Source organism: Phycodurus eques, unplaced genomic scaffold, assembly GCF_024500275.1.
Source record: "Phycodurus eques isolate BA_2022a unplaced genomic scaffold, UOR_Pequ_1.1 contig_134, whole genome shotgun sequence".
Taxonomy (NCBI): domain Eukaryota; kingdom Metazoa; phylum Chordata; class Actinopteri; order Syngnathiformes; family Syngnathidae; genus Phycodurus; species Phycodurus eques.
Window position 1 is genome coordinate 78,996 of NW_026904131.1, and position 15,371 is coordinate 94,366.

The 15,371-nt window shown below is 44.8% G+C and overlaps 1 non-coding gene across 1 annotated transcript; it reads left to right on the forward strand.

Annotated features, from left to right (window-relative positions):
* Positions 1-5,350: 5,350 nt before the first annotated feature.
* Positions 5,351-5,541, forward strand: LOC133398413 (U2 spliceosomal RNA). Its single transcript, XR_009767811.1, has one exon. It is a non-coding gene; the product is annotated as a U2 spliceosomal RNA (small nuclear RNA).
* The last annotated feature ends 9,830 nt before the right edge of the window (positions 5,542-15,371 follow it).

The following is a 15,371-nucleotide window of genomic DNA, read 5'->3' on the forward strand; positions in this document are numbered from 1 at the left end:
GCCAGCCAATCGCAGGGCACATACAAACAAACAACCATTTGCACTCACAGTCACACCTACGGGCAATTTAGAGTCTCCAATTAATGCATGTTTTTTGGTATGTGGGAGGAAACCGGAGTGCCCGGAGAAAACCCACGCAGGCACGGGGAGAACATGCAAACTCCAGACAGGCGGGGCCGGGAATTGAACCCGGGTGCTCAGAACTGTGAGGCTGACGCTCTAACCAGTCGGCAAGATGTAATCCACCTATGTGCTTCTCCATCCGCTCTTGTAGGTCAACCTATGTACTCTCTCCTTCTGGGATGCTCAGAACTACTTCGTCTCGCTCCTTCCAGAATTTCTCTTGCACCTCTCGGTCACATCCTACCTGTGGGGAATAGTCATTAATCACATGATACATAACACCCTCAATTTCAAGTTTCAGCCTCATCACTCGATTTGATATTCTTTTCACCTCCAAGACATTCTCAGTTAACTCTTCCTTTAAAATAACCCCTACTCCATTTCTTTTCCTATCTACACCATGGTGATATCATTTAAACCATCTTCGACCCACAGTAGCTGAATTTCAGACGTTGCTAACCCGGGACACGGCCGATCTAGTACGGAATTCTTTGGATGAACACTCACATGAAGTGAGTGTTCTTGAACTAAGATGATTGAAGTTTTGTCCACGTGTGACGTGTTCATGGGTCTCACACAGGACTCGAATGGGGGGGGTTGGTTGCGGGTGAGCTAGTGCCTATTTGCAACCGTGGGGGCCTGAGGTTCAAGACCCCGACTGGACAATCCGCCAACCGGGCTTGGGACCAGCCTGCAGTTTGCACTGGCTTGTTCCCTCCATCGGACTGCATTAAGAGAGGATCAAACCCAGGTCAATGCAAATCATAATCATGAGCAACACATTACCAAACAGGTTTAAGGATTAATCTTCCCTGACTGGGATTTGAATCCGGGCCACGGCGGTGAGAGCGCTGAATGGGGGGAGAAGGAAGAGAATGGAACAGGAAGCAGCCATAACCCGACCGGTAGAGATGCCGTGTGTAAGGATGACATGCTGGGTAGGCAATTGTATTACGCATACAGTGTAAACAGCAAAAATGATGAAATCACGGTCACCGCTCATTGGTTAGCATTCGGGGCTTTGTTTCATGGCAGGAGGAACAAAATGTTTGAAGTTGATGTGGGACAGTGAAAATCCTCCACAGGGGCTTGTAGAGGGCCCAACGCTTTCATGGCGCTAGTGGTGCAATGGATATTGTGTCTGACTCCGGATCTGAAGATTCTAGGTTCAACTCCTGGCTAGCTCGTGTGCAGGTTTGCATGTGGTATTAAACCCAATTCAGAATTCTGTATTTGTTACGTTCACCTTAAATGTCTGCGTTATGCGAACTCATGCAACACTGTCAATGTGGTCAGGTCTTTCCATGACAGTGTCCAACATAATGGAAACCCCTAATGTTAATAACTAGAAAAAAACATCCTACATCATATGATTTGTTGTGTTATAATTAACATATAATAATACATAACACATAATAATATGTTGTGATCGTCGCATGAAATTGTGTGCAAGAAGGACAGCAGACTACGAAGAGGAACTATGTGAACCAAAAGAGGAGAAGGAGAATTTTTGTGTCTTGAAGGCTGGTTGAGTAAACATTTGTTCATGCCAAGTGAAATCAGTCTTCAGTCTGAAAATCTGATTGCAATGGTGGGAAGTAAGGTAAACCTAACCCCAGCGGGGGAGTGGGGATGACTGCACATTCTTTACTGTACTTAAGCAGAGTTTTAGGTGTCTGTAAAAATTTTTTTTATCTTACTGTCAATAATTTACTTTAACTCTTTAAATTACAAAAAACAAACCTGTAATTTCTCTTCCTTACTTTGTCAAAAATAACTACTTTTTTCAACCTCTATGGATGATCAACATGTTTAAAAAAAAATATATATATATATAATATACTGTACATGTACGGGTAGGTCGCGACTTTGCAACATTAGGAACATGCGGGTGACAACAGTTGAGAACCGTTGTCGAAGGCTTTTCTTCACCTGCGTAAAAAAAACCATCCAATTGTATGTGTCTCGGCGGCACGGTGGAGACTGGTTACAGCGTCTGCCTCACAGTTCTGAGGACTGGGGTTCAATCCCCGGCCCCGCTTGTGTGGAGTTGGCATGTTCTCCCCGTGCCTGCGTGGGTTTTCTCTGGGCACTCCGGTTTCCTCCCACATCCCCAAAACATGCATGCTCGGTTAATTGACGACTCTAAATTTCCCGTAGGTGTGAATGTGAGTGTGAATGGTTGTTTGTTTGTCTGTGCCCTGCGATTGGCTGGCAACAGGTTCAGGGTGTACCCTACCTCCTGCCCGATGTTAGCTGGGATAGGCTCCAGCACGCCCGCGACCCGAGTGAGGAGAAGCGGCTCAGAAAATGGATGGATGGATGAGACGAATGCGTTATTTCGTCAAGCACTACTTCCAATTATGTTTACATTCGATTTTCTTTCATTGATCTCTCTTAAACCCAAATGGGTGGTTTATTTGTTTCTGGGTGTGAATGACCTAATTTTCAACTTATTTGATCGTCTCTCGATGCCGCTGTGCATTATGTAACCATTTCGGGTCTCAATTTCATCTTTTATTGTCATGAACAAGCATGCATGCACACAAAATGTGTTATCTGCATTTAACCCATCACAGTGAACACATACAAATGTTAGTGGAACACACTAGAGGAGGGGGCAGCTGAAGCGCCCGGGGAGCATTTCGGGTTATCAGTGTCTTGTTCAAGGACACCACAGCCGTGAATCTGGGGGATGTTGGCAGATGGTCCAGTCGGGGTTTTGAACCTAGGTCCCCCACGGTGGCAGCCGATGATCTTAACCATTGGTTCACGGCTGCCGGCTTTACAACATTAGGAACATGCGGGTGACAGTTGACAACCACTGTTAAGACCACTCGCCTGCTTGAGTATTAGCCAAGGTTGTCATGCACAATAGGTCCCAGTAGGTAACAGTAGCGTTTTGAGACACACATCAAACTGTTGTACCCGAAAGTGTTATCAGTGTGTGACATTCGACAAGACGAATGCATTATTTTCTTCAAGTCCTCTAATTATGTTTAAATTTTTTAGATTTTCTTTAATTAGTTAAATCATGGCAGCACGGTTGTGTGAATGTGAGTGTGAATGGTTGTTTGTATGTGCCCTGCGATTGGCTGGCAACCAGTTCAGGTCGTACCCCAAATGGGTGGTTTATATGTTTCTGGGTGTGAATGACCGCACTTTCAAGTTATTTTATCGTGTCTCGATGCCGCTGTGCATTATAGGTATCCATTTACTGTCTCAATTTAAACTAAAATTAGAAGCATATTTCTTCATGTACTAGCACACAGTAGCGTTTCATCTAGCGTATGTTCCGGCTTGCCCCTTATGTGTATGGTTGTTCACATGCTCATGACGACACCGTCGCTTGACATAGCGTGCGCGGGAATGACTTGCGTGCTCGTGCCAAGTTCAACTCGTACTTACCTGGCAGGGGAGACACCATGATCAAGAAGGTGGTTCAGCCCTTGCACTCTGGTTGTGCTCACCCCTGATCATTGGTTCACAAAAGAGAAGACAGTGTTTTCAATCATGATGTAGTTGTGTGGTAATGAAGCATGGCACTATGTGACTGATAGAGCATTTGAGTGCACTGAATCATTCAAAACTGTTCAACAAAAACATTCATTCACGTTCAGTTCTTCTTCACATAGTCATTCAAGTGCGTTCTTATTCAGTTAATGATCCATCCCCGAAGCTCACGTTCGCCCAACACCTTCACCGAAGGACTATGTGTTGTTGTTGTCATGTATTGTAAACAAGGAAAGGCGGGGAGATGATTTATTTACAAAAACAAAAAGGCTAAATTATGACCTACCTGTCACTCTTCATATTAGCATTAGCATATTACTCCAATTCTAAAGTCTTTCCACTGGCTCCCAGTCAGCTGTAGAACAGATTTTAAAGTTCTCTTACTGGTCTCTATATCACTAAATGGTTTAGGTACTGAATAAATTAATTAAATGAGTCCTTGAAGTCTCGGCGCCCTTTGCACAATGGTCATTGCACCGGACTACTGCTATATTAGTCATTCAAACTTCTCTCAGTGCTAGAGGACTCTGCATCTTTGTACAATTGTAAAAAAATAAATTAATAAAAATAGAAAATGTACCGGCATTACCAGATAACTATTAACCCTTTATTGCTCAGTGACTGTTTTTTTTTTGTCAATGTCTTTATGTCTCAAAGTGTTCTCTGTCAATTGACTGTCTGTTGTCGTACTGGAGCGGCTCCAACTACCGGAGACAAATTCCTTGTGTGTTTTTTGGACGTCCTTGGCAAATAAAGATGATTCTGATTCTGATTCTGATTCAAGACCCCGACCGGTGCATCCGCCAACATCCCCCGGACTCACGGCTGTGGTGTCCTTGAGCAAGACAGTGATACCCCAAACTGCTCCCCGGTCCCCTGTTTCACAATTAAAGCTAATTGTGAAACAGGGGGCCGACTCGTGACCATACATTTCCTTAAGATTATTATACTTCAGTATTATAACCGAACTACATTTGTTTACAAATATGCATGTTTTTCTTTTTTTGTATGTTTTCAGTAATAATGGTGTAAAATAGTTAAATATTTCACGAGTGGTTGGTTTTGCTTTCACTCTGTCGTTTTTTGCATTCATTCTTGGGCTGAGCATGCTTACTGTTTTTGGATATAAGTTGAAATGTTTAATGGCAAAAATTCATGTCTTTTGACGTTTCTGGCATGTCTTTAATCGATTATTAACACTTATCACATGACAAATTTGAACGTTGTGTAACCAAATTAGGGGAAGGGGTGTAATTCGCCTCCTCTGCGACGATGGCGCTAGCGTCCTACTGTCAGTTCGCAAAGAAAGAAACAGGAAGTAGTTGAGCGAGGCAGTGCCATTGATGTTTTTTCGTCAAAATGTTGACCAAACAGCTATTCAGCTTGTGGCCACATCATTATACCAGCAACCGACTTTTATTCCAAATAACTCATGATCTCTTTGGTTGTTTAAGACTTAATACACGGCTAAAGGATCTGCGTTAATCTCCGCATTCTATTGGATCGACGTGGACCACGTGACCAAGGAACACGAGCATCTGACAACATTATTTCGATATAAACGTTGAAAAACAACACAGTTGACATTCGTTTCATATTTGTTGTTTGGCGTGTCCATATGTGACTCATCTGTGATTATCATGTCGATATGTGCCACCATAACTTTGGCTTGTAGGCTGGAGAATGAGGTCGTCTTTTCTGGCATTATGTTGGCATCGCTTCTTGGCCTTTTGGCTAAGATCAAGTGTAATATCTGTTCTTATCAGTTTAATATCTGATATGTCCCCTATCCGGGGAACAAATATTAAACTGATTTTTGGAGCTGGGAGATGGAATAGGGGCTTGCTCTGTCCACTCAACGCATCGACCTGGTATTGCAGTACCTCCAGGAACAGTGCACCCCCACAACTTGGTCAAAATAAATATCAACTTGAACTGTATTTAAAGCAGTGAACAGAAGGTAAACAAGTAACTCTGGGGTCTGTCTGTTATTCTGACCTTCAGTATTGTATGGAGGTGTATTAAGTTTGGACATGGAGCATCGGAGAAAAGTGACAATGTTAATGCCATGTTTTCTGGAAACAAATACACAGAGCAGCCCAGTCTGGCTGGTGGACGTCATGGCAGGCAATAGGACTTTAGCGGTACAGCAAACCCATTTGAAACTGCATTTAAAAATATAATATACTGTCCATGTTTTGAGAGGCTGTTTAAAAAAATAAAAGAATTCAATTTATATTAAAGTGGGTCACGACCCATATCCTAAACTTAAGAGAAACCCGCCTATGAACTTTGAAAGGTACACTTTTGAACAATGTTCAGGTGTAACACCTTTGAGAACTTGTCCGACAGCTTTCATCGGATTGACTTCAAACTTGGTCAGTACCATCGCAACACCTGGGACATTAAGTTATCAAAAGCTTTTTTTCCCGACATACTATATGACAGTGGCGGCTCTTTAACTGAAGCTTTTCTCATGTCGCCACAAAACAGGACACGGTGACAATTCATCAAAGACCTATTTGCGCTACGTTGCACCTACGCCTACGAAAATTCCTGCACGCGTGCAGCATCCCGAGAACAAACAAACCAAATTGCAATTACAGCCCATATCCTAAACTCAACAGAAAATGGTCTACAACCATTTAAATGTAATATTCACAGTACTTTAATGTCCCACAATAATGATCAACAATGGATACACTAGTGTAGTAGGCCTAAGAGTTAAATATCCCTCATGCAGCAACTGTACAAATTATGGACAACAAAGACGAGAGGGCTTGATGTTTGAATTTATCCCCTCCTATCGGTTGAGGGCCTTCAGGTCCATAAAAGCTCATCAGTTTGGTGAGCTCACTTTCACACCAGCAGCCATGCCTGAGACTGCATTCAGCCTTTTTTTTTTTTTGAAGAACATGCAGGTCATGACCAACCTGCAAGGCCGCAGCTCACTCACTGGTTAAAGTGTATCTGTCATATGTTGTTCTGACTTATTGACCTATTTAAGGCTCTAATTACCTCAAAAAAATGTTTCCATTTTGTTGACGTGTGTGTGTGTGTGTGTACAGTGGTGCAAAAAAGTATTTAGTCAGTCACCAATTGTGCAAGTTCTCACACTTCAAAAAAGGAGAGAGGCCTGTAATTTTCATCATGCGTATACCTCACCTATGGGAGACAAAATTAGGAAATAAACATCCAGAAAATCAAATTTTAAAATAATTTATGAGCAAATTATGGTGGAAAATAAGGATTCAGTATGTAACAAAAGTTCATCTCAATACTTTGTTATATACGCTTTGTTGGCAATGACAGAGGTCAAATGTTTTCTGTAAGTCTTCACACGGTTTTCACGCACTGTTGCTGGTATTTTGGCCCATTCCTCCATGCAGATCTCCTCGATATCAGTGATGTTTTGGGGCTGTCGCTGGGCAACACAGACTTTCAACTCCCTCCAAAGATTTTCTATGGGGTTGAGATCTGGAGAGTGGGTCGGCCACTCCAGGACCTTGAAATGCTTCTTACAAAGCCACTCCTTCGTTGCCCGGGTGGTGTGTTTGGGATCATCGTCATGCTGAACGACCCAGCCATGTCATATCTTCAATGCCCTTGCTGTTGGAAGGAGGTTTTCACTCAAAAACTCACGATACATGGCCCCATTCATTCTTTCCTTTACACGGCTCAGTCGTCCTGGTCCCTTTGCCGAAAAACAGCCCCAAAGCATGATGTTTGCACGACCATTCTTCACAGTTGGTATGGAGGTTCTTTGGATGCAACTCGGCATTCGTTTTCCTCCAAACACGGCGAGTCGAGGTTTTACCAAAATGTTATATTTTGGTTTCATCTGACCATATGACTTTCTCCCAATCCCCTTCTGGATCATCCAAATGCTCACTAGCAAACTTCAGACAGGCCTGGACATGTACGGGCTTAAGCAGGGGGCCATGTCTGGCACTGCAGGATTTGAGTGCTTGGCAGCGTAGTTTTTTCCTGATGGTAGCCTTTGTTATTTTGGTTCCAGCTCTCTGCGGGTCATTCACTCGGTCCCCCCGTATGGTTCTTAGATTTTTGCTCACTGTTCTTGTGATAATTTTGACCTTTGATCTTGTGTGGTGCCCCAGATCGAGGGAAATTATCAGTGGTCTTGTATGTCTTCCATTTTCTAATAATTGCTCCCGCAGTTGATTTCTTCACACCAAGCTGCTTACCTATTGCAGATTCAGTCTTCCCAGCCTGGTGCAGGTCTACAATTTTGTTTCGGGTTTCCTTTTACATCTCTTTGGTCTTGGCCATAGTGGAGTTTGGAGTGTGACTGTTTGAGGTTGTGGACAGGTGTTTTTTATACTGATAACGAGTTTAAACAGTTGCCATTAATACAGGTAACGAGTGGAGGACAAAGGAGCCTCTTAAAGAAGAAGTTACAGGTCTGTGAGAGCCAGAAATCTTGCTTGTTTGTTGGTGATATAATACTTGTTTTCCACCATAATTTGTGAATAAATTATTCAAAAGACTCCTACTGTCATGTGTGTGTGTGTGTGTGTGTGTGTGTGTGTGCGTGTGTTCCAGGTTTTGTCTTCCTCTCTCTCGTTTCTCACACACCTGATGCTGTGAGCATCTTCACCACCTGTGCCTGCCTCGTTCATACCTAATTACAATTGTATTTAACCTCGTGTCTCATTCCCACTCGTTGCCAGTTCGTTGTACCTTGTCGTCACGTTCCAGCATTCCTTGTCACAGACTCACAGTAAGACTTTGACCCTGTTCCGATTATCGACCTTGCCTCTTTGCCTCATGTTCTTGGATACTGTTGCCCTTCTTGGATTGCCTGCCCGTGTACCGACCTATGCCCGTCTATTAAACCACTCTTTTTGGAAACTGTCCATTTAAAAAAAAAATGACCCGCAGAGAGCTGGAACCAAAATAACAAAGGCTACCATCAGGAAAAAACTTTTGGAGTCTTGCATTTTTGGGTCCTATCCTCTGTTCCGTTCATGACAGAACGAACTGGCCATAACATGGACCCAGCAGACTCAGACCCGGTGCGCAAAGCCCTTCAAGCGCAGGGTCAACGCCTCTCGAAGCAGGATGAGCAGCTTGCTGCCCTCCACCTTCATCTAGAGGGACTGTCAAGGCATCAGGACAATATGATGAGACAGGTGGCCTCACAGTTTGAACTTCTTATGAAAATTATCCAAGAAAAGGAACCAGTTGGCACCACACCCAATACCGCCACGGTATTTCCATGTGAAACAGTCAACATGCAGCCACCTGCCACCTCCGCTGCTGTCTGCCCACAGCTCTCTCGACCGGAGTGGTTCTTTGGAAATTCTGGGAACATTAAGCCGTTCATCACGCAGTGCGAACTCCACTTTGAGCTCCAGGCAGCTGCCTTCCCCACCGAGCGGGCAAAGATCGCTTTCGTCATTTCCCACCTGACTGGTCGTGCGGAGGCGTGGGCTACTGCTGAATGGAGCCGCAATTCCGCCACGTGTCATTCATGGGCTTTTTTCGTAAAGACTATGGAGCAAATCTTTCAATTTTCCACTCCTGATCGTGAGGCAGCTCGCTCCCTTGTCACCTTACGACAAGGCATGCGCGGGGTGTCAGATTACGCGATTGAGTTTCGCATTCTAGCAGCTGAGAGTCATTGGAATAATCGGGCGCTACTCGATACCTTTTTTCAAGGACTATCCCCCGCTGTCAAGGATCATTTAGTGCCGCTAGACTTGCCGACCGACTTGGACACTCTCATCGCTCTCGCCGTAAAAATCGACAAGAGGCTTTTGTATCGCGAGCTGGATGGAGATCGGCGGAAGTCTGCGACACCGCGCACTTTGAGGACAAGCCTCGGTGACCAGCCAAACCAAGGCAGATCCCCTGGTTCCGGTCTCAACCCACTGGCTAACGTCCCCACGGAGGAACCCATGCAACTGGGCAGGTTCCGTCTCTCCCCTGAGGAACGTCAACGCCGGCTGAGGGAAGGGCGGTGCTTCTACTGCGGTCAGTTGGGCCCTTCCCCATCACAAAGATCATCAACCCTGTCACCGTGAAGCTGAGGCTCCCAAGGTCGATGCGGGTCCACCCTGCTTTTCATGTCAGCCTACTCAAACCAGCCCGGGAGTCCCCTCTGGTCCCGCCTTCCAGGCCCCCTCCTCCCCCCCGGTTTGTGGATGGGGGCCCGGTCTTCGCTGTGAAGCGGCTGTTGTTGTCTCGTCGGAGGGTGAGGGGGTTTCAATATCTGGTAGACTGGGAGGGCTATGGGCCTGAGGAACGTTCATGGGTACCGTCTGCGTTTATCATGGATGATTCGCTCATTCGGGACTTCCACGTTGCGCATCCAGGGGCCCCAGGGCCGTCTGGGGCCGGCCGTTAAGGGGGGGGTACTGTCATGTGTGTGTGTGTGTGTGTGTGTGTGTGCGTGTGTTCCAGATTTTGTCTTCCTCTCTCTCGTTTCTCACACACCTGATCCTGTGAGCATCTTCACCACCTGTGCCTCGTTCATACCTAATTACCGATTGTATTTAACCTCGTGTCTCATTCCCACTCGTTGCCAGTTCGTTGTACCTTGTCGTCACGTTCCAGCATTCCTTGTCACAGACTCACAGTAAGACTTTGACCCTGTTCCGATTATCGACCTTGCCTCTTTGCCTCATGTTCTTGGATACTGTTGCCCTTCTTGGATTGCCTGCCCGTGTACCGACCTATGCCCGTCTATTAAACCACTCTTTTTGGAAACTGTCCATTTGTTTTGGAGTCTTGCATTTTTGGGTCCTATCCTCTGTTCCGTTCATGACTCCTACATATGTATTGTGATTATGATGCATGATATATTGTCTTGTTTTGCGAACAAAAATGAGTTATGAGTGCCAGCTATGGTGGCAATGAACTTTACAATAAGGACAACAAGAAGCAGTTTGGCAGAGAGTGATCAGTTCTTTAAAAACGCTTCAAGCTGTTTTTTTGTCACTCCCCTTTGAAGTTTAAATCTCACACTAAACAAAAAACAATTAAGGGTTGTTTATCATTTTGCGCAAAATGTTTCTTTACATTCCATTAAATTATGTAATTACTGTATCTTTTTATAAAGTAAAATAGCATAGATTGCTATTTTCTTATTGAAAAATTCTACAGAAAATTGTTTTTTTTGGGGCTCTCGAACAGATTAATGCCATATCCATTTATTTCAATGAGGATGATTTGAGATTTGTGTGTTTTGGGTTACGAGTCGAGGTGGGTAGTAACGCGTTACATTTACTCTGTTACATTTACTCAAGTAACATTTTCGAGGAACTGTACTTGTCAGAGTACTTTAAATGCACCATACTTTTTCTTTTACTTGAGTATTTATGTGAAAAAGGATTGACACTTTTACTCCGTTACAATGATCGACATGTCGTTTGCGACTTTTATTTATCCATTCTTGCGTGTGCGCCTGTGCGTGTCTATTTTTAGACTCCATCTTCGACTTCCGCATAGGTCGCCTGTTTTCATCACTAATGTCAATTGACTCCAAGATCTGCTGAGCGCATGCCTGACAAGAGACCCTGACGCCTGTGCCACTCTGTCCCAGCTTCAACAGCACCCTTGGTTCCACTGAGGCAGCACGGAAGACTACTGAAGACTACTGATCAGCCTATTTTATTCCTGAAATTCATATCAACTGTATATATTGCTGTACAAAGAGATCCAAGGGTGACAAAGATGCTTCAATTTTGAAATCACACCGTGTTTATACTGTATATTTCCGTATTATTTTGTGGTTGTTACATTCAGACATACGGTCATTTCAAATACTTTTTAGAATGGTACACATTCAGTTCCAAATTAAAATGAACATAAAAGAACATGCAACAATCGTACAAAGCAAACTAAACATTTTTAGCAATATAGCAATTGCACATTGTACATTCAAATTAACAGTAGCACCAACTGAGCACAAGCCAATATGAATTATATGTTGAACATTTTCCTTTAAAAAAAACAAAGTATTGCACAAAGTTAAAATAGTGTCCAATGTAGCACTTATCGAGCAACTTTATTTTTTTACATTTAGATCATTCTTATGTTGGTTTCGTTTTTCCTCCATTTTTAATCCCTAAAGGAATGTTCAAATTTCACCTGTGACATCAGAATGATCAGTAAACAATTTCCTGGTTTAGCATGAGTCCATAGGCTTGTATTTGAATATTTTCATTTTCCTAATTGGATTAATTGATCAATATCAATTTTCTATCCCGCCTGTGAGTTTTAGCCCATTCCAGCTGACTTTGGGTAAAAGATGGCTACAACTGCTCCCAGTTTTCTTCTTGTACAGATAAGCCACGCTCCAACTGAAGTTTGACCAGCATTTTTCTTCTTCACACCAGTAAACACAGTGAAAAACGTGTGCGCCTTCTGACCAGAAATTTAGGAGTTGTTACAGTCCTTGAGCGTCCATTTTTTTGTTTTCACCTACGAGCCCCTGGCAGCACGTTTCCTTTTCACTGATCATGTGACGCTGCATGCTGACTATTCAGTGGCAATATACACTGTGACCAGTAGGTGGTAGTATCATGCCACAGAACTTTCATCCAACCATTCATCCATTTTCTGAGGTGCTTCTCCTCACTCGGGTCGCGGGCGTGCTGGAGCCTATCCCAGCTATGATCGGGCAGGAGGTGGGGTACACCCTGAACTGGTTGTCAGCCAATCGCAGGGCACATACAAACAAACAACCATTCGCACGCACAGTCACACCTACTGGCAATTTAGAGTCTTCAATTAATGCATGTTTTTGGGATGTGGGAGGAAACCTGAGTGCCCGAAGAAAACCCACGCAGGTACGGGGAGAACATGCAAACTCCACATAGGCGGGGCCGGGGATTGAACCCGAGTCCTCAGCGCTGTGAGGCTGACGCTCTAACCAGTCGGCGACCGTGCCGCCACCACAAAACTTGTCGACATTAAATTTATAACAAGACATTTTCTCTGTTGGAACATAAAACTCTGTACGAAAAGAAACACTTTTTTGTGACAGCTACACTGCCACCAAAATTACAAAGATTTATATTCACCCATATGTTAAACAAATTAAATTTTCTCTGAATTGACAATCAACCATCAAGTCATGCCGCCTCAACATCAAAACAATTTACAGGAAATCTGACTTACGCGGAAATTCGTGTTACGTCGCCAGCGTAGGAAGGGAACTCGTTCATAAATCGAGGACTTCCATTTTGTGTAATTATATATAAGCTTCATACAACACACAGATAGACCTGCTTACACATGTAAAGTTCTTAAAATATTAGATCCCAGTGAAGACTGTGGTTAGTGAACCCGCGTTGGCAGTGGCGTTCCGCCGCCTGTGGGTGTCGCTAGTACCCCGTCCATTATCCTGGTCTGGCTGGGAGATGGAAGTTAATTAATTTAGCGTTCTGGTTGCCAAACCAGGTGTCTTTTATCTCCGCTTTGATGCTCCTGGTGGTGGTAATTCACTTAGCGCCGGCGTGCAAAACCAGTTGTCTGTCTCATTTTGATGCTCCTGGCTTGTGATTCACTTAGCGTCTGAGTGCGAAGTTGAATCTCGCCACTCCGTGGTTGTCTACCTCGGCGGGGAGAGCGGCGGTAGCCTGAGACTGGGGTGTTGGGTGTCATCTTTTAATGGTGTGTCTGCTACATATCCCCCCTTCGTTGGCTTGATCCGGCTCGATTGGGGATCTCGGCGACGTCTACCCCCCCCCCCCCCACCCCTTTATGGCTATAACAGTTGTTCATGGCAACTTCTTACTTAAAGTCAGCCTATGTGTATATATATAGCTGTCAGGACTGACGTGTGTGGATCGGTCGGTGTGTCAATTGGGATGGCAGTGAGACCAGTAATTCGGGCCAGGGGGCGAAGCTAAAACTAAGGGTAAAACATTAACTAGGTGTAGAGTTCTCAGTAAAAGTCAAACAAAACAAAAACAAAAGGAGAAACTCAACACACTGCTACGGAGGAGAAAGGAAGAGAAAGAAAAGGTAGCTAGCTTCAACTTGGCACATAGGGGGCACAGTGGTCGGGTGTAGACCCCAACACATCAATCAAGGAGAGGGAAGTTGCCAAGTAGAGGTTCTCATCTTGGGGAGAGCTGAATCCTAGATTCAAAAGGGGGTAGAGAGGTCCGGGGGGCAATTTAGGTCAAGGAGGACCTCCTCCCCAATCTGTATGGGGTTAGGTTCGGGTTCAGTCATTCTTTTCCTTCGGACAATTTTGGGTCACGCATTTGGGCACTGGTTCAGAAGACCCTGCAAGTTTTGAGTCTTTCGATAGGGCAGGGAGGCGATGGCGAAAGTCATGCAGTAACTGAGACTGACCAAGGCAATTAAGATGTTTTCTGCTGCGGACCAGGAGTCCATGAGCGGGGGCTCGGGTGGTCTGTCCTCAGTGCTAATAGCGCGTCAATGTGGGTGATTGATAGCGTCTCAGGATCAACTTCCAATGTGTACTGTCTGAAAAATTTCTCATAATTGTCGGCTGGCAGGTGGTCGAGGGCGACGTCCTCAATATGGAAAATGGCATCTTTGGGGACGTCGAGCCACATGGTTTGATTTGGCAGGGCGAGTCTTGTCGTGGTGTCATGGTGGTCATAACTCAGCGTTGCGCTTCGGGCTGGCGTGTTGACTAGCCATTTGGACCCAACAATTTCCACGTGAGTTGTAGTAACCTGGTAGCGAGGTGTAGCTTCTGCTCTACATCGCGACCCATCCTTCTTAGGCTTCAGCCCACAAATCCCATCCGCTACATCTCGGATGAACAGTTTACTGGGACACAGGTAAGGAATGTTTTTTGCGAGGATGCAAATTTGGCGCCAAATGCAGATCAGGATTACGATCATGATAGGCGACTGCCGCTGGAGTACTGACTCGGACGTAAGTGTCGTGCTGCCAGATGCCAACATTAATTACGACATACAAGACAGTGGAACTCCCGAGAGAAAAAGCCAAGTGCGCTTGGAGAGGGGTTATGGGGCTTGCTAGACCTTTAGACAGGATGGTTTCGACTAAGCTCAGGGGTACCAAATATGGAGGGATTCTACCCATTGCTAAGTTGTCTATGGATGAAGAGATTTCACACAGCATGTCATTCATCAATTTGGTAACAATCTGTGTGTGAGCATAATCCGTTTGGATCACCGACAGCAGTTGTCTAGTTTGGTTCAGGATGACACTGTCGTGTTGAGGACAAGGATAGTTGCCCTCGAGTGTCTCGCCGCACGATTGGAGGTTAGCGGTTTGCGGTTAGCGGTTTGTCTCTCCATACTGCGTCAAATGTTAGGAATGTTTAAGATGATGCCATTAACCGTGGAGGTTCCTTTGCTAAACAATGAGTAGGCCCCCTACAAAACGCTTTGAACGTCTGGGGATTCCGCTGATGTCGGCCTGGGTGATGGCGAATTTTTCTAGTTGCTGGAGCAGGTGTGTGGTGTCGAAGGCGGCATGGTGGATAGCGTTGCGGGACCACTTGCCTCATGGGGAGAACATACAAACGCACACAGGCGAGGCCAGATTTGAACCCGTCCTCAGAACTGTGAGGCAGACGTGCTGACCATGCCGCGTGACAGCTAAATTAGGTCCTTAACGAATACACTAAGTCTATCCAGCACAAGAAAGCCTTGTAGCTCAGTGGTTAGAGCACTGGTTTAGTAAACCATTGCTTGCGAGGTCCATTCTAACTGAGGCCTGAAGTCAATTTTCGCAGTTGCAATTCATGATGCTAT